Source organism: Halichoerus grypus, chromosome 13 (assembly GCF_964656455.1).
Source record: "Halichoerus grypus chromosome 13, mHalGry1.hap1.1, whole genome shotgun sequence".
In the NCBI taxonomy this organism is placed as follows: domain Eukaryota; kingdom Metazoa; phylum Chordata; class Mammalia; order Carnivora; family Phocidae; genus Halichoerus; species Halichoerus grypus.
Window position 1 is genome coordinate 34866254 of NC_135724.1, and position 18675 is coordinate 34884928.

Sequence of the window (18675 nt, forward strand, 5' to 3'; positions counted from 1 at the left end):
ATAACCTTACAGTGCAGTTCTAAGCAAATGCAAATGCCCCTCATCTAAGGGGAGGGGGCAGGAAAGAGGAGGCCTCCCCACCAGCCCAGCTCTCATTCAGATGAGAGTCAAGGGCCTCAAGGGCCTTGGGCAGGATCCCAGGGAGCACAGGAGTCATGCTAGACTGGGATCCACCTAGGTGCCTTGAGCAGCCAGGCCAGTTGTCCAGCAGGGTAAGGATGGGGAGAAACATAAGCCCCAGATCAAACCCTGAGCCCTTCCTGGTGACTGTGACCTTATTGCATCTCTCTGGTCCCTCATTCCCTTATTTTGAAACCTTCCATTCAGGAATGTGGAGCTTTCCTCATTCCTTTGCATCTGTCCCATGGAAACAAGGGCACCTGACCCTCTACCTCCCAGGAAATGAGGAGCAGTGGGGTGGAGGATAAGAGAGAGACTAGGAGTTGGAAAAGTGCTCAAGGAGGTGGCAAACTTGTAAAAGTCAGAAGAGCCATAAAGCATGAGGCACCGGATGTTTTCTCCATCCCCCCAGGGAAGCTCCATATCCTCAATGTGCTGTTGCTTTCTGATGGGTATTGGGTGTCTGTTGGTGCGAGGGAGTCTGAGTGGCAAAGGTAAGCAGCGGGCGACGAAAGAACCTTCCAGGCCTGCAGGGTACAGGGCCTGTTACCCAGACCCAGTTCAAGTTCAGGGAGGTCACCAGGCCCATTTTGGGGCCTCATACTATTCCAGGTGTCTGGACCTCCCTCCCCACATCCCCCCCTGCCCACCTGCCTCCCCAGGATGGCCTGAGATGAGAGTGTAGATGTGTTTTGGGAAGTCGCCCCTGGGCCCATGGGGGCGGGGCATGGCTCTGGCACCAGTGGTTCCCTCCTGGAGGCTGGGGTGGAGGAAGCTGGTCCTGAGCGAGGGCCCTTCAAGGGACCCTGCCAGGTGATCCAGGTGTGGCCTTGTCTGTCCAAACCTCCCTACACAGTGGGTTTTTTGGTCGGTTGTGTTTTCCCCAAACAAGCTTATACAATTAGTTTCTTCTTGTTTCCTAAATTATTTTTGCTGCTGCTAATTATTTCACACTCCATATACAAGAGTTATTGGGGTGGGTAATGGGAAGCAAGGGATTGTTTCGTGGGAGCATCGTGGGCTCCAGGACACACAGGCAACTTTGATTTGTTTTTCTGCTCATCCACCACCCAAGAGAAGGAACAGAGAATGTTGAAAGGACAGGGAGGGTGGAGAGGGGGGTGGGGAGGGGAGGGGGAGACACAGAGGGGCTGAGGCTTTGGAAGGCATAGCCTGCCCACAGCCTGGGAGGGAACACCTGCTGATGGGGCCAAGGCCACTGCCCCGCCATCCCATGGAGAGGAGAGGGTCCAGGGCAGCTCAGGGAGGCTGCATGATCCACAGGACACCTTTGTTTAAGAATCTCACAGAAGGGACATGTGTGGGGCCTGGCACCGCCCTGGGAGTTCACAGGTCACCACAGGCCTGCATCAGTTCTCTTGTACAGTGTGGAAAGTGGGGCTCAGAGAGGTTCAGGAACTTACCTGAGATCACACAGCCAGGAAGTGGTAGAGCCCAGATAGGAGCCTAGGTCTTTCTGATGCCAAAACCTGCATCTCTAACTGCCCTGCTCTCTGCCTGCTACTAGGGCCCTCTTTGTTCCCACGGATGCTTCTCGGGGGTGCTTCCCTGGGAGGAGGGTGCTTACGTTAGTCAGGAAGGGCCTGGCTCCCATAGTCATCCCCACTTAGTCCCCAAAAGCCCATGGTGCCTGAGCTCCAGAACACAGAGCAGGTGTACCCACTGCCATATTCCCCACAGGGCATCCCCCATGACAAGTGTGTCCTTTTTAGCTGAGCTCTGCTGGAAGGAGGGTAGAGTTTTTCTAAGGAAAATTAACCAGGAACCTAAGCGGGGAAGCAAAACTAGCAAATGTAAGAGCCGCCGAGAGGAAGGGTGTACAGAGCCCAGCCTGCTCTCCTGATGCCGAGGGTCGGCTGGCCCCAGCACCAGGCCCAAGGGTTGGAGCCAGCTGAAGCCACTCACACGGAAGCTGGAGACGGGTCTGGCGCTCCGCTGAAGCAGCTGCTCCCTCCTCGCCCTGACCGGGGACCCCCAAGGCCCCGCCTCACCAGCCTCAGCCTGGGTGGCCCTCAGCTGCCCAGAGATACATGCTCCTGTGGGCCCCAGGCCCGCGGTGACCAGCTCCACTTGGCCCAGGCTCGTCCTCTGGAGGACGTGTCTCATGCCAGCCAGCGGCTGGAGCTGGGACGTACTCTGTAGACGCTGAATGATATCTGCCGGTCCAGGCAACACTCTGGTCTCGCCTCTTGGGGCTCGCCAGGTTTCATAAACACACCAAAAACAAAAACAGAGCCACTGCATCACGTGAGAAAATGTCAGCAAGGGCTCCACGCCATCCCTGACCCACAGAAAGCGCTTCCTCAGGCCCTGGTGGCTGGTACCCACCTGTGACTCCCAGCTCTCCCTGACCCCGCGTACACCTACACATACCAGGTCTGTTCTAACACTTGGCTATATGGTCTCATTTAACCCTCAGCATCCCAGTGAGGTGAGTGCTGGTCATCTCCTATCGTACAGGGGAGGAAACTGAGGGAGAAAGGGGCTAAGAAACCTGCCCCAAACCCCACAGTTCAAAGGTGAGAGAGCCACGCAATGTGCAAGCCCCGTTCCGAACCACTGCCCTACATGGCCTTGAGATGGGAGAGGCTGCACAGATCAGCTCCCCCAGCTCCCCTCCCCTCCTTACAACTAAGGCTGCAGGTGCCCCAAAAACAAAGGTGGCTTGTCCCTGGGCATAACCCATTTTCTTGATGTCTCTTTTAAGAAAGAGGTCTTCCAGGGATCCTCTCCTCTCCTTGCCCTGAGAAGCCACTCTCCTAGACCCACTGGGGTTCTCTCTGAGTCCCGATGCTTTGCACTGGAGAGGAAAACTGGGCTCTGGCCTCACTCATCCACCCTGGATGGTGGTGGGCAGGCACAGGAGCGTCCCAAATGGGCATGAGGCTGGGCCCAGGGGACAGGGGCCTTGAGGGACACCACTGACATCAAAGCAGCGCTCAGGCCTTCCCACTGCCCGCACACACACCCCCACACCAGCCAGGGAAGTTCTGGGGAATCATCACAGCCATTTGATGGATGGGGACGCCAAGGCCCAGAGAGGGGGAAGGACTCACCAAGCCTTGGTGGCAGAAGTGGCCCTGGACAGAAGTGATGGGATCTGGGAGAGGTGACTTGTTGGCAGGGGTCCTGGCTCCAGTGTCCCTGGACACACAGCTAGGCACAATGCAGAGGGGCTCTGCCAAGGGAGGGCACAGCTCTTCTACCAACTGGGCAAGGTTGGTACAGAGTGTCATGACCCCCAGCAGGCTCCGAGGGCCTCTCTGGCTTTGTTGGCTGGAGTGCCCGCACCTGCCAAGTGGCCCGTGGCCATCAGAGCTCACTGGGCCTGCCCTGGGCCTTGAGAAACCTCCGGGGGAAATTCTTCTGTCCTTTGGCTTCCAACACTCCTGAAATAGGAGCTGAGTGCTCGGCCCTGGGCTGACCTTTGGGGCACAGGATGGGCAGAAGCACGCACAGCTCCCAGAACTATCCCAGGGGAGTCAGAAGGGAGAGAGCACAGGGTCTGACCTTGGGAAACAGACCCACGGATTTCAATCCCTGCCCTGCCTCTTCCGAGGTCGTGAATGGCCATGAGCGTCCTGCCTGAGCAATCTGAGCCTCAGGCTCGTCCTGGGGAAGTGGAGGAGAGGGCCTCTACCTCACAGGCACACCGTGACGCACCAGACAGGACCTGGTGCTATGAAGCTCCTGTTCAGCCTAATGCTCACCCCTTCCTTGGTCGCTGATATGCAGGCTCCGAGGGGGCAGGAGCCAGAGCAGACCCCATTGCTGGGTGCCTGGCACAGGCCTTTGGAGTTCAGAGTGGAGGTTTTGGAGGAGTCAGGGGGTGCTGCTTGGCAGAAGTGGGCTGTTGTCTGGGCCGTGGCAGATGAGTGGGAGCTGGCCAGGCAGAGAGGTGGAAGGAGGCCATCCTCAGTAAGACGAGACAGAGTGCCCAGGCATGGGCCGGGTCTGCAGGGTGGTTGGGGAGGCTAGGGTGGGGAAGCACGGAATAAAACCTGGAGAGGCCAGGGGCCTGCCAGAGGCGCCCAGTGGTGTCCAGCGGTGCAGTGGGGGCTCTGGCCAAGCTCAAGCAGCCAAGAACAGGTCCTGGCCTAGTAGGTGGCCCGGCCCCTCCTCCTGGGCCCCTGCATTGTCTTATGAGACACCCTGTACCACCTTTCCAGAGAGTGCTGATTACACCCTTTCTGTAAAATAAAGAACAGAAGGAAGAAAAGAAGCGAGCCCTCTTCTCCTCCGCCTCCCTCCCTCCCACTCTCCCCGCGTCCCCCCTCCCTCCCCACCTCCCGCCTGCTCTTGGTCTCTGTTGCTAAGTAGATGGTAGGTTTATTTGCGGCTGTCGGTTCCCAGTAGAAAAATTTCGTCTTGGAGAGCCGCCTGGATGGGAATGGCTTCAGCGCTGATTTCATGGAGAAGGTCTGTGCAGTAATTAGTGTTCATGGGGGAGGAATTGGACTGGCAGGCTCCCAAGAAAACTACTCCCCAAAAGTTAGCTCGAGTCCAGAGGGCTACATCAAATCCAATTCCAGAGTGTGCATCGAGATCGCTATATATAGACCCGCAGACGAAACAGGCAGTGAGGTGGCACGAGGTTCACGGAGGGACTGGTCATGGGAGGCAGAGGTAGCCTGGGCCATTGTGAAACCAGGGGGCTACTGCTGCCCACTGAGCCCTGCACCTCCCCTCCCAACCCAGTCTGCCGGAACAGACGCTCCACAGGAGATGAGAAAGGGGGGAGTGGAGGGGGGGTAACCGCTTGCTAGATGACACTGGGGTGCATTTCTAAGGAGCACACCATCTGATTGTAAATGCCTGCTGCCCTACTTGGGTCCCCACCGTAGCCTGCTCACTCCAACCGCTGGGAATAAGCCCCGCTTCTTCCTCTCCACCTCTGTCAAGGCTCCTGGGGGCATTCCCTGCCTCCATAAGGGGCCCTCTCATCACTCATTCTGTCCCAGGCTTCCCCAGGCCTCTGGGGTCAGAAGTGTGGTGGTCGCTGGGGCACATACCACTTGGTGAGACTTCTTTCATGTCTCTCTGTCCCCAGTCCTTCCCCAGGCTGGATGCCCCTGAGGTCTGGCCGCCCGTCTTCCTCTCCAATCCTTCCCTCCCTCCCCAGGCCAGGATTGGGAAGGAGCAGGTGCCCCTGGACATCTAGTGAAAGAATTGAGGGCAATAGGCCTCAGAGGTCTGCCATGGGCTGTGGTGGCAGGTGGGGTGGGGGGTGGGGGGGATTGTCCCACCTTGTCCCACCGAGGGCTTCAAAAACAAGTAGAATTAGGATTAAAATCCAGAACTCTGGATCTTCCTTCCCATTTTCATTCCCCAGAATTATGTCAGAGCCAATCTTTTGCTCAGGTCAGGATTTTACAGACAAGGAAGCCGAGGGCCCCAGAAGGCCAGGGGCTTGCCAGAAGGGTGCTGTCCTGGCCTCTGATCCAAGTGGCAACTTCCGGCCCAGTATCTTTTCCCACTTCTGTGTAGTGGGGACCTTTGCACCCAGGGTCTCCCACCGTCTGCATTGCTGCCACTCCTACCTCCTTCAGTCCAGTCCCGGAACCCCCGGTCTCAGCTAGCCCAGCCTCTCGGCCACAGCCCACATTGCTGGTGCCCGGCAATTCACAGGGTGTGTCAAGTCAGGGAGGAGCCTCTGTACTGAGCCACAGATGAGGGCCACAGCTGCCTGGGAGTAGAAATGCCAGGGAGGATGGCCAGCAGCCATATCTTTTATTAACCCCACTGCCCGGCTCTCCCCTTCTAGGCCTCCGCTCCCCCAGCTGCCCTTCTTGGCCATGGGGCGCAGTCAGCTCAGCCCAGACAAAGCAGAGGTCTAATGGAAATTTCTAGGAAGCTGAGAGAAAGGATAAAACCCGGGGATACAAAGATCGAGCCTTGACCAGCTGTGGGAGTCAGACCCATCATGGAAGTGATAATGTCAGACCTCAGGTCGGCTCGACCTGGCACAGCTCATGAAGTCCCCTGGATCCCCCACTCCTTCCAGCCCTCAGACCCTCTTGAGGGCAGTGAGAACAGAGAATAGAACCACACACACATCTAGGACACATGAGCATTTCAAACTGTGTCTCCCCCTCCCCTTAGCCCTGGCCACTGCTCATCATCCTCCCAAGCAGGGGCGGGGATCCCGGACGGACTCAGCCCCCTCATGCTCACACTAATCTGTACCCATTAACTCCATTTGGTGCAAATCCTTAGAGATGCACCTCCATCTGCTGATTTACTCTGCTTCCTACACATTTCATCTAGGCCTTTCCATGCTGACCACCCAGTCTCTGCTTGCTCTCCTCCTCAGGGTTGCCCTGGGCCCTCAGTCCTCTCGGACACTTGCTCTCCTCCCTCAGCGCAGGAGGCTGGGCAGGGACATGAGGTCCAGTTCCCCCACGCACCTTTCCTTCTCTGTTAAAGAACAGAGTACACTTCCTCCTTCTCTCCTGTTCCACCCATCCATTCACTGATGAATGTACGCTAGGACCCACTTTGTGCCAGGACTCTGCTGGATATTGGGGACACAGACTCATGGGCAAGGATATCAAACCCATTTCACAGAAAAGGAAACTGAGGTCCAGAGAGATCTGGTGACTTCCTGGAGCCTGTTTTACACAACAAGAGGTTGCCTTCAGTAGGCATTCTAATGCCAAACCAGTGTCCACCCCTCGCCCTGTGCTTCCTGTGCCCATGACGGGCCCTGTGCCAGGAGCAGGGCAACAAGGGTCCACAGCAGATGGGGCCAGCGCCGCCACTTTGGAGCTCATGGGGCCTCTCGAGAAGTCAGTGAGTAACACAGATGTGTTCGATTCACACCCATTCCCTCCCCAGGAGGGCACAGGATTCCATACCCACCCTGCTGGGGCTGCCCATCCCAGGCTGTCCGATCGCCGTGCTGCCGAGGACCTGCACCGCTCTTGCCTGAGATCCCCCCTTTCCTCTTCCCAGCCCTAGAAGCCCACATTCCCAGGCCTTAACAACTCCTCTCACAAAAGAAACAATTGACACTAAGGTGCCTCTTTGGGGAAGCATGAAGCCAGCTCTTCGTCACTCAGGTCCGCACCAGCTCATCACTGCCTCCTGTCATTAGCATATTAGGTACAGGAGGTAAACAAAACACACTCACATCCTAGGCTCTCAATGCACACCGTCAGGCACTCCGAGCCCCGGGTGCGCTGGCCTACTCGAGAGCAGGAACCGGACAAGCTCCCTGTCCTGGTGAGTATGTACTGGGGTGGGGAGGTTACAATCAAGTAAAGTGCGCAGGTCCCACACAAGGGAAGAGGACAACACCAGACAGTATAAATACCAAGGCTCTTTTTCGCACTGTAGGGCACCTTTAGCACCACATCACCACTGCTGCTCCCGACGACGGTGGCTATAGTAATCTCTCCCCCACTAGTGAGAGGCCCATGACCCCAGCAGGTGAGTGTTACCAGCTCCCTTCCCCTCTAAGGAACCTGAGGCCCAAGGGTTGAGTTGGGACTTCGCAAACTACCCAAACTACCTAAAATACCCGGGGCTTCCAGAACAAGGCAGAGGCTACTGTCAGAGCCAGACCCCCTCCCTCGGAGATTGTAGCCCTCTCCCAGGGGTCCTGCTGATGGAAACAACCAGGCCATGGGGGTTAAATGGCTTTTCCAGAGGCACTGGGTGGCAGGTGACAGATGTTACCCTATTTAGGGGTGGAAAAAATGGTGTATCCTGGAGTAGTCAAGAACGGGAATTAAATAGACGGGCAAGAGAGAATATGGGATTCCAGCCATGAGACAGAAAAAGAAAGGAAGGAAGGAAGTGGGAGGGAGCCCTGCACTGATTTGCCCGTGCCCTGAGCAGAGCCCAGCATCCTCCTCCAGGAGGTGGCAGAGCCCAGGGTTAAGGTCACAGACTCTGCAGGAGGCCTGCCGCATCTGGCAGCCCAACTCTACCAGGGACTGGGCCACAGGCTCTGGGCAAGTCTTTTGTCTTCGAGCGCCTCTGTTTCCTTCTCTGTAAAATGGGGGTGATTATTGTACTAGTGCATAGACTTATTGTATTAAATGATTCAATACCTTGAAGCACTTAGACCCATGCCCAGCAGATAACCAATCATCAGTGTTTGCTGTTAGCATGAGCCCTGCACAAACCTTGGCTTGGCTGGTATGCTCCTGCACATTTATCACCTAGCCTTGCAAGTTTGTTCACCTAGGGTCTCCTTTATGTCTTTTATCATCTGACAAATGGTGGGCCCTCAGTAAATAGTTGTGGAATGAGTGAGTGAACGAATCATCTTTCCCTCCCGCCACGGATGATAGTACCGCCCATCCCAGTCACAGGGTTTGAGTCTGATGTACACGTCAGCACACTGGGTAGTTCAGTCTTCTTTCTTGGTGGGCTCTGTGGGATGTGGGTAAGTCTCTGGGAAGAGAGGAAATCAAGCTGAATGCCAGGCTCTGTCTCACCCCCCAGAGGTCACCCTCCCCATTTGCTAATTGCCTCTCGCCCACCTTGGGCATTCCCAAGGTCAGCAATGAATGAAGGGTGAGCATCTCCATCCCTCCCCAGGACTGGGGCCAGCTGACTGGCTAGAGCCTCTGTCCCTCCTACAGTGTGATGGCTACCTCTGCCAGGGCTCAGAGAGTTTGAGGGATTAACTCACCAAGGCCAGCATAACCATCACATTTGCTAACTACTCCTTTGCTGCAGCCCTCAGGTTAAATATTGCTAACCGCCTATGATTGAACCTATCTTATTGATGTTGGGTGAAGCTCAATGCCCAGCCAGAAGAGTGGCTTAAGTGGCCGAGATCATGAGGGAAAGACACCCTCCGCTGAGAGCTGGACCATGGCCTGCCAGGACTGTGTGAGATTGTTTTTCTGCTTTTGCAAAGAAAATCGCATTTTCCAAACATTGATCCTGTAATATGGGACTCCTGGCTATTGGTCTTTTCAAAATAGCCTGTCTTGGATGCTGAGGTTGGAATTTCTTGGTTGGTGTGCTGCTTCTTTTTTTTTTTTTTTTTTTTTGTTCTTTAAGTGAATTAGGGGCTGTTACGAAGGAGCCAGGAGAGAGAGGCAGGATTAATTCACCTCACCTGGCAGGTCCTGAGTGCCCGAGCCCAATCAAAGTGGAGCTGGCATGCCCTCCTTTCTGATTCTCAGCAGCTCAGCTGCTCTTGTGAAGCCCCCATTCCGGGACTTGTTCAAGGATGGACAGGACAGGCCCAGCCCCGTGAGCTGTGCTCTGGTAGGAAGACAGAGTTTCTGCAGATGAGAACAGCAGAAAACTCTGTTCAGCCAAGCCCTCGTGGTTATATTTTAGACACTTGGACGTGGAAGAACTCATTGGAAGGAGAATTGGGGAGTGCTGGGAAGCTGGGGAGGGCTGCAGAGGTGGTGGGAGCTGGTAGAGGATACTCCCCCACCCTGCCCCTGCAAGTGGGGAGGGCACCTCAGGTGGAAGAGGAGCCAGAGCTAAGGCCCAAAGGTGACACGGGTATGCGCTGGGAAGAAGTGTGGTTCGGTGTGACCGAGAAGAGGGACAAAGGGACTCCTCAATCCCCTGCCTTGAGGGTGTGATCTCTCCTTTCACGGGAGAAAGGAGTCAAGAGAGGCTCATCCCCCACCGCACAAGGACATCATGGCATAGAGAGCTGTCTCTCTGGATATGCCAGGGACAATTTCGGGGAGGCAGCCGGGGGCTTCAGGAGCATATCAAGGAGGGATTCCCCCACATTTCCACCTACCTGCGGAAGGGGATCCTATTGGGGAAAATGACCCCCACCTTAATTTAGCTGGTCCAACCACCACGTAAATCTCCAACAAAGGGAATTCTATGCAACTCAACAAGGATCTGCTGAGCTTCCTCTGTGGGCCTGAGACAGACAAACACACACACACACACACACAGGACTTGGCAAACACTGGGGGCCGCTGAGGGGCTCAGGTCCTGCACCATGTCATTCCCATGCACTGAGGAGCTCAGCGCGTCAGGCCAGGGGTCAGCAGCTTGGCTGAGGTCAGCCAGCCCAGCATTGCAGCCACAGCAAGACAGGGGAGAAGGAGAGACAGTTGCAGGCCGGCGGTGGAGATAAGAGCACAGAGACAGAAGTGCTCTGAGACAGGAACATGCTTTCCCTCCCGGACCAGTTGAGACGGCCCTGCTTTCTCAGAGGCCCAGCTCCCACAGTTCAGTGATGGGCTGGGTCAGGCCAAGGGAGCTCCTGAGAGCCCCTTCCCCTGTGGCACTCAGTTAGCAGTCCCTTCCCACTGAGTCATGCCCGTCTTCTCGGCAGGTGCTCCCTGTTCTGAGAAAATTCAAAACAGGAAGATCTAAACTCCCCAACCACGTTAATTAGACGGGAACACGGTTCAGTGTCTGTGCTTTAGCGTTTATCCTGGCATCCGTGTGAGTAACAAGTGCCCCACATGCATTTCACATCCAACCTGGATGCTCAGATAGAGCCCTCTGTGGAGGAGCCCATGGCCTGACTTTGACATTGGAGGGGGCACTAGGGGTAGAGGGAGCTCAGGGAAGCCCCGGAGAGCCCAGCTGACTCCACCTGGGTCCTTGCAGGAAGAGAATGAGGTCATCCTGGAGCCCTTTGTCCCAAGTGCAAGCCATGGGGTGGGGGTGTGGAGGGAGGACATCTCTCATGAGGGCCCCCAGGGTCCAGACACTACGCAGGGCTGCTGGAGGGGACAAGAGCAACTGAGCCCCAAGCAGCCACCAGGGGCCTCAGGTCTCTACTTGTCCAGTTGCCAGATGCTGATAACATCCCCGTGGCCTACTCCGAGGTACAAGAAGGCTGAGCTCATGGGAGCAATAGCACCGTGTCCGGTGAAGCCCCCCACGAAGACAGGGATGAAAGGGAGCACCGCGTGCTGTCATGGGGACCAGCAGGAGCTTTTGGCCGAGAGATGGGGCACAAGGCAGCCCCTCGGCTACGGGAACAGAGCCGGCACAGGGGTCAGCGGAGCAGGTGGTCCTTTGCCCCTGCGCTGAGCCTCAGAAAGGCTCGCACCTTCCCTGGGCCAGGCTCCACCACTGAGAGCTCTTTGCTGAGAGAGGGGAGAGGCCATCAATATGTGATGTCGTTTTTGTCCTTTCTCACAGTGCCATAAAGATGTTGCAGCCGACACTATGCATGCCATTCTCCAGTGCTGAGGGTGTAAACAAGGGCAATGGGCAGGAGAGATACTTGGCAAAGGCCTGCCCGCCACTCCTTTCATCCTCTGAGGTCCAGAGCCAATGAGGTCCCTGGGTCTGAGCTTCCTGGGCCCTGCCCTGTGCCTCGCAGGCAGAGAAAGAGAAGGCTGGTCCCATTCCCCAGGGGATCCTAGTCTAGGTCTGGGGACATCCCTATCCCCCAGCTCTGTGTCCATCTCTGCCTTGTGGCCCCAAAGGGCAGAAGACCTGGGAGAAGTAAGAGACACGCTTAGGGTCGCAGAGAGCCAGGTTAACTTTCCCACGCCATGCAACCATTATCTCTGAGAAGCACTTGAACAGGCCACCACGCTCACCTCTGGAGTTTCCTGTTTAAAGATAGTTGATGTAGGAGGGCAGTGCTGAGCCCCAGAGCAGGATGAGGGCCAAGGGTAGAGTTTCAGCCCTGGAGGGCCCTGAAGAGGGAGCAGGCCTGCAGCCCTAATGCATTGGCTGAGGGCGCCATCCATCTCCCCCGCCTGCCGGCAGCCCTGTCATCCCCACCTGCCACGTCTCCTCCGAGGAAGATGGATGGCTCCTGCCACCATCAGGGGCCTGAGCTGAAGGGCAGACGTCCCAGACCCTCTCCACACACCCTGCTTCCCCTGCAGCCAGCCATCTCTCCCCAGCATTTCAGATCACTGTCACCCAGGCAGGGGCAGAATGAAGTTTAACCACCACTGCATTCAGTGATGTCTGACACTGGGAGGAGAAGAGGACCCTGGAGGTGGCAGTTCCTATAGTATCAGATTTCCATGTGGGCAAAACACACATAAATGCAAGGTAGACAAATATGTGTGTTCTAACTGCCATCGATAAGGGCTTTAAGAGATGCTGGGGTTGGTGTGGTCAGGGGAATCTTCATGGAAAAGGGGAGGCTCCGTCACTCCTAGAAGGACATGTGGGCTCCGAAGGAGAGAGGCATGGCAGAGGCAGCAGGGGAAAGGATGCTCAGGCTTGGGTTTACCCCATGGAGGTGGAGATGCAAGAGGAAGTCAGAGTCACACACATGGGTGGGCTCATTGTCCCTCTCCTATGGAGAGAGGGAAACCACAGGAGCTGTTGCAATACCAGCAGGGAGCATTCCTCTGGAGAAGGGGGAGAAAGGAGTAAGGTCCAGGTAGAAAAGACCGGGGAAGGGGGGCAGACCAGAACCACCAGGACAGGTCCTGGGAAACTGGCAGGAGGGTCACCTAGTGGCTGGGCACTGGGAAAGAGGCAGAGACAGTGTCATAGTCCCCTGGTCTCTTTCTCCTGCCTGTCACTGGGCTCTGCTGAGCCCCAAGGGCCCATTCTCAAGTTGTTCAGGGATTAGATGAGTAGACAAGGCTCACCCTTGGGGCAGGAATCAGAGGAAGGTGAGACTGTGGGGGTCCAGGTATGTACCCAAAGAGGTGGGTCTTGAAGGAGGTGCAGACCCGGGGCAGGCACAGAGATGGGAAGACATTCCCAGAGGAAGAGCATGTACATGAGGGACAGCTCTGCAGCTGTGTCTCCTGCGTGCGTAGGAAAGGAGGAAGGGGACATTTGCTCCAGAAAGCACCAGACAGGTCACCCTTGCTCACCCAGACCATGGGGGACAGGAACTGGGGTGGGGCGGGGCGGAGGGGGCGGATTTGGCCTCAGAACACCCGTGGCCCTCTTTCCTGGGAGGCTGGCGGATGCTCCCTCTCTCCCTCCCTCTCTCTATCCACCCCCAGAGATTCTGCCTTAATTTCTCAGCAGCAGGGACTGTATCTGTTTTTTAAGATTCTCCAGGTGATTTTCAGGTGCAGCCTCGGTGAGAACCACTGAGGTGTGGTGCCCTGAGGATGGGATTTCAGGAACTAGGCAGGTGGAGATCTGGGGCAGGGAGGGGGTCTTCCTGGACTGCCCAAGAAGACCGCACTGAACAGGGAGCCCCTCCTTGACGACCCATTGGTCTGGCTGGCTGGTGCGTTTCCTGCTCCCTTCCCTTCCCCACCCCGTTCCCAGGCCCTCGCTTCCTCTCACTTCCTCCAGGCCAGCCAAGAGCAGGCCCTGAAGGTTCTGATGTTTTATTAAAGTCCAGATCTTCCTATTCTAGGGCCACCTTCCTCTGGCTAATTCTGTAATTCAATTAATGGGAAGCCAAGGCCTGGCGGGGTGGGAGGAGGGAGCACGTTGGGAGCCTTCCCTTCCGTGATGATTACACCCCAGGCTTCAGCCCTGCTTGGAGTTGGGCAGGAAATTGTACTTCCTTCACTTCACAATGACAAGGGCCTTTTATCCCCGCACACGGGGGCTTTGTAAATTACTGCCATCTCGTGCAATTAATTCTGCCGGGGCTGTGTTTTTCCCCCACGTGGGAGAGGGCACCCGCCCACCTCCTCGGAACCAGTGGTGCCCCCTCGCCTCATCATCCTCAGGCTGCCTGGCTGGAGGGGGCTGTCTGCACCCCCGCCTGCACCTCAGCCCAGCAACTCCCTCCTGACACCACCAGCTCTGCCTGCCTCCCCATGGCTGCCTGGATCCTGGGCGGCTCCTGATTAACCTCTCCTGACCACACCGTTCTCCCTTCCCTTCCTTCCCGGCTCCCCGCAGGGCTTCCCACTCTCTCTTCAGTGCCAGGTGGCTCCCCTTCTCCCACCCCATGGCTCTCTTCGTCTCTCAGTCCTCAGATCCCTGAGCTAGAAGCTCAGTCCTCCATTTAGAAACCCTTGTCTCTGCCCTCACAGAGTGGACGGTCTCTTCAGAGACACAAGCCAAGGAACAAACGGGAAGGACAAGTAAATACGAAGGATGAGTGGGAGGAGGTTAAATGTCAGCATGAGGACGAGTGAGTGCAGCCCGGTGTTCAGCGCACATGGTAGAAGAGAGGCAGGAGGGTGTGGGCCGCCTCGTGCAGGGAACCCCGGCAGGCAGCTGCTGCTGGAGGCACTGTCATGGGACTTTTCTCAAAATGTGACATCTCTCTGCTCCCATTCCCACCCCGGATGATTTCCAAAGTCCATCCCTGCTCTGCTGGGCTGCAGTTCTGTTCTGCTCATGTCCATGATTCAGGAGGGATGGGAGACTCAGGGGAGGGGCTGGTGCTGGGGGACCCTCCCTCTAGGACAGTGGGACAGGAAAAATGGGAGCTGAACGGCGAGGTCATAGCCCCAGAGATAGTCGCTTCTGCACTCCCCACCTTAGATCCCGCCTCAGATTCACTCGGCTGAAGGGGAGAACTGGAGAGCCGAGATGGGGAGGCTCTGGGCTCCATCAGTCATGGATTCCATCCCACAAACATTGGGAACTCAGGGCCACAGGACCAAGATGCCATTCACAGCTCACTGGGTGGAGGGAATCTGCTTCGATTCCTAGCTCAAAGGAAGATTTGAGACCGGGCATAGCTGGACCCTCACATGATAATTTCCCTCATGAATAATTTGCTAGGAAGCTGATGCCCAGTGATCTTTGACTGTCCTCTCAAAATGGGCTGTGGGTCTGGCTCACGCATTCACACCTCCTCCCTTTTTATCCTATCCTCTTTCAGCAAAGCTTTTTTTTCTTTAAAGTTAATTGTGCAAGTGATACATGAATACATTCTGGTGTCTAACTGTGTCGATCAAACCAAAAAAGGTTAATGTTATGGGAGACGTGCCCCACCTTCCCACAGACTCCCTGTTTTCAGCTTGGTGTGACACCTTCTAGACTTTGTGCCATGGTGTAAATACAGATTCAGGTGCACAAGGAACTAATGGCCTATGTCTTCACTGCATGTACATGGCATATGCTGTTTCATGACTTTGCTTTTCGCATCTGACTGTGGCTTCCCATGCTGGTACATTTAGGACCATTTCATCATTTTAACTGCTGTAGAGTATTCCATGGTTGAAACATAAAACCATCTCTGCACTGAGAGACCTTTCGGTGGTTTTCAATTGTTCTGCCTTTCCGAACAGCCACAGTGGACTCCTGTTCTCTCTGTGAGCACAAGGAAGAGCCCCCTTGTAGGGCCGGGCCAGGGAGGGAATGCTGGGCCACGGTCCCCATCCCCAGGGAGAGGTGCTCCCTTCTCAGACCTTCTCAAGGTGCAGAGCCTGGTCTAGCCTCCTCTCCCAGGCCCTGTTGGCTCAGTAAGCAGCTGCTCCGGGACAGAATCCCATTTCCTGAAGAGACTGAATAGACTGCGAATTCCCAAGCGACCTCACAGATGTGTCTCTGGGGACACGTGAGCTCAGCACAGCACGTCACAGAGAGTGAGCAGGGCAGCTTTGGTGACCGCTGAGCTGAGGCCCCCCCTTCCACATCCTTGCAGCTGGAAGCCCCCTCCCCAACTCCACAACTCCGGTGAGGAGCAGCAATGAGCACCAGGAAGTCAAAACTAGCGTTTTTGAGTGGGGTTCTGTGTGCCCCACCCCCCTGCCCTACACAGGAGAGGCCAGCAAGTGCCAGTGGGTGAGGCTTGGGCACTCTCTCCTCCCCTGGCCACTCCAAGTCCCACCTGAGCCTCCACCTCAGGCCCACCGTGCTCTGCAGGACCCTGTGGTGGCAAACTCTCCTTCCGAAGCCACCCCCTCCCTGCCAGGTTGCCACCCAGGGCTCTGCCCTCCACCAGGGAGCAGATGCAGTCCCTTCCTGCACACTGGAGTCAGCGGTTAATAGCTGCTTATCCGTATCTGCTTTAAAAAAAAAAAAAAAAGAGCCCTAGTGAGACACAGTGAGCCGAGCCAAGCCGAGCTGTGGCATGGGACTGGCTCAAGAGAGCACTTGAGAAGGGCCCGGGAGTCTGCCCCAACCGGCGCCTCTGTAAGGCTGGTCCCTCCTGGCAGACGTGCAGAGGGACAGAAGGAGGGACTCTGCCTTCTGACCTCCTGACCACAAGAGTGAGTTTCTGTTTAGGCTGTGCTCTGCAATTAGAGAGCTCTCTGCTGAGGTTGTTAGTACTCATTGGCTGGTAGGTCCCCCACAAACCTTTGAGGGGGATGGCTCTCCCTTTTTATAGATGAGGATACATGCCCCCCACCTATTGGCCCTGCACAAGTTGCTGGGCAGGATTCAGTGCTCTTGACAAATATGTATTGAGGTCCCGCCCCTGCTGTGGGTATTGAGAACCAAGCAGGAATGGGACAGAAGCAAGTCCCTGACCTCCCTGGAGTGTGGGGAAACTGCCAATCAAGTAACCAACATGTAATGTTAATAGCTCAGTGGGGTGCCAAAGAGAAGAGTAAACAGGACAAGGGGTCAGAGAGGAGGTGTGTTCTGGGGAGGTGTGCTGTGTGAAAGGAGGTCAGAAAGGGCATCACTAGGTCACATTCAAGCAGAAGCCTGAGGAGAGTGAAGGAGCAAGCACGCAGAGCGCGGGGTAAATCAGGGCAGAAGTCCTAAGGCAGAGTGTGTCTAGCAGAGCTGAGAAATAGGAAGGAGGGAAGGGGGTAGGCAAGAGGAAGAACTGAAGGAGGTGAGGTCAGACTTTGAGGTCTGGGGGTTCCCTCAAAGATTCTGGTTCACAGCGGCTGTGAGGTCTCAAAAACACTGGCAGAAATTCCTGGAAGCTGGGAAAAAGCAACAGATCCTTTCTCTTTCCTGGGATCCTTTCCTCTTTTGTTATCTGACATCCCGGACCACAACAATGTGGTCATTTTCTCCCTTTCTTCCTCCTCCTCCCCTTCCGGGCCTTCCTCTCATCTCCTCCTACTTCCCCTTTCTTCTCCGACTCCTCCCTGTTCCCTCTTCCTCCTGCCACCTTCCTCCTCCTCCCCTCTCCACACCTGTCCCTGACCTTGTCCCTAGCTGGCTTGCCTGCCTGAAGCAAGACAGTGGCTGCCTCCCAGTTGCAGGCAGGCACAGACAGAGGACAAGGCCAGGAAAGGGACAGGAGGAAAGAGGCCCCCAGAGAGGCAGGCAACAGCACGAGGGAGGACGTCATGGGGGCCTCTGACCGCTATTCATTTCAGTCCCCTGGTGTCTCCATCAATAACCGTCTGGCAAGACCAGGAGGGAGGAGTGAGGAGGGGGGGAGAAGGCGGGGTGATCTGGGGTCTGGATGGGGAGGGATGGGATGGAGTGGAAGAGAGGCTTCTTGGCACGTCCTCCCAGCCTGGGGCAAGAGTTGGAGGTGGGGAAGGCACAGAGCCCACAGGTTGCTGAGAGTTTCTGCCTCATGGGTACCTCTCCCTGCTTCCTTCCTCCTATCTTTCTGTCCCCTTCACACATACATTCCCTTCCATCTCCTCTCCAAAGGTGGGCGGCAGGACCAATTTCTATACTGGAAGAGAAGGAAGGGTTGCCCCCTACATACACACACTGGGTGGTGGAGGAGAAAGGAACTGCCGAGGATGCTGAGAGCACTCTGTTTCCCGGGGAGCAAGAAGCCAGAGAAAGCCTGGTAACAAGGGTTGGTGTAGGCACCACCAGCCTGCAGACCTCACAGGAAGAGGGCCTGGGCCACAGAGCCTAGCACATAGTGGGCACTTGGGAAGTAGTTAACAAATGGCCATGAGAATGGGTGGTCAAAAAGTGAGGTTGGCTTGGGATGGACTAGAGCAGTCAAGAAGGGCTGTTTGGAGTCAGTGGAACTTGATCAGATTCTTGAAAAATGGTGGGGATTGGAAGATGGGAAAATGGGGTGAGAAGGCATACTGGGTGAGAAGACCGTGAGAACAAAGACGAGGGGCAGTGGAGGGAAAGAAGACCGGGAAACAAGGGAGGTGGCCAGGCTTCAGGGTGCCTTCGGAAAGCTTGAGGGGATGGTTCCCCAAGAGACTCAAGGCTTCTGTTGGCCAAAGTTGGCTTTTTGACTTCCCTTATGGCCTGGGTCTTACAGGCCTCGGAAGCCATGCTCAGCCGTAACTTCAGGCAGAGGAAGAAACTGCCAGAAAGACTCTCCCACTAGCAAGCGTGCTCTTTGCTTTGTCACCATGCCTGAAGGGCCAGCATAAAGAGTCCCCCCTTGAGTTAGGTACATTGCTCTGTAAAATCCAGATTCCCTGGTGAGGCATGGTCAGAGTCACTTAAGGGGAAAACGACACTGGCGTGACCCTGGAGCCCACTGGGTCAGTCCTCTCAGTGCACACATGAGGAGACTGAAGCCGCACAGGAGATGGGATTTGCCAGGGCCGCCCAGGGAATTAGAGGCAGAGCAAGAGGTCCAGTGTTGAGCATCGGTGGGCTAGATATGCCCAAGAAGCCCTCTGACTGGAGGGGTGTGGAGATATCACTGCACATGGGGCGGCAGGGGACACAGGGACAGCCCCATTCACTTTATTAGTACAGACAGGCCTGGGGTCCTCCCTACAGATGGAGACTTTATTTGGCAGGGGCAGGTCTAGACGGTCCTTGCATCATCCCTGATGGAGCAGCCGGCAGCACTCCGAAGGGGCCAGAACGAGTTCATGGTCC

At 56.0% G+C, this 18675-nt stretch overlaps 1 protein-coding gene across 50 annotated transcripts in view; it reads left to right on the plus strand.

Annotated features, from left to right (window-relative positions):
• CELF4 (CUGBP Elav-like family member 4) overlaps positions 1–18675 on the plus strand; it is a 292503-nt gene that overhangs the window by 56901 nt on the left and 216927 nt on the right. The window lies entirely within an intron of this gene.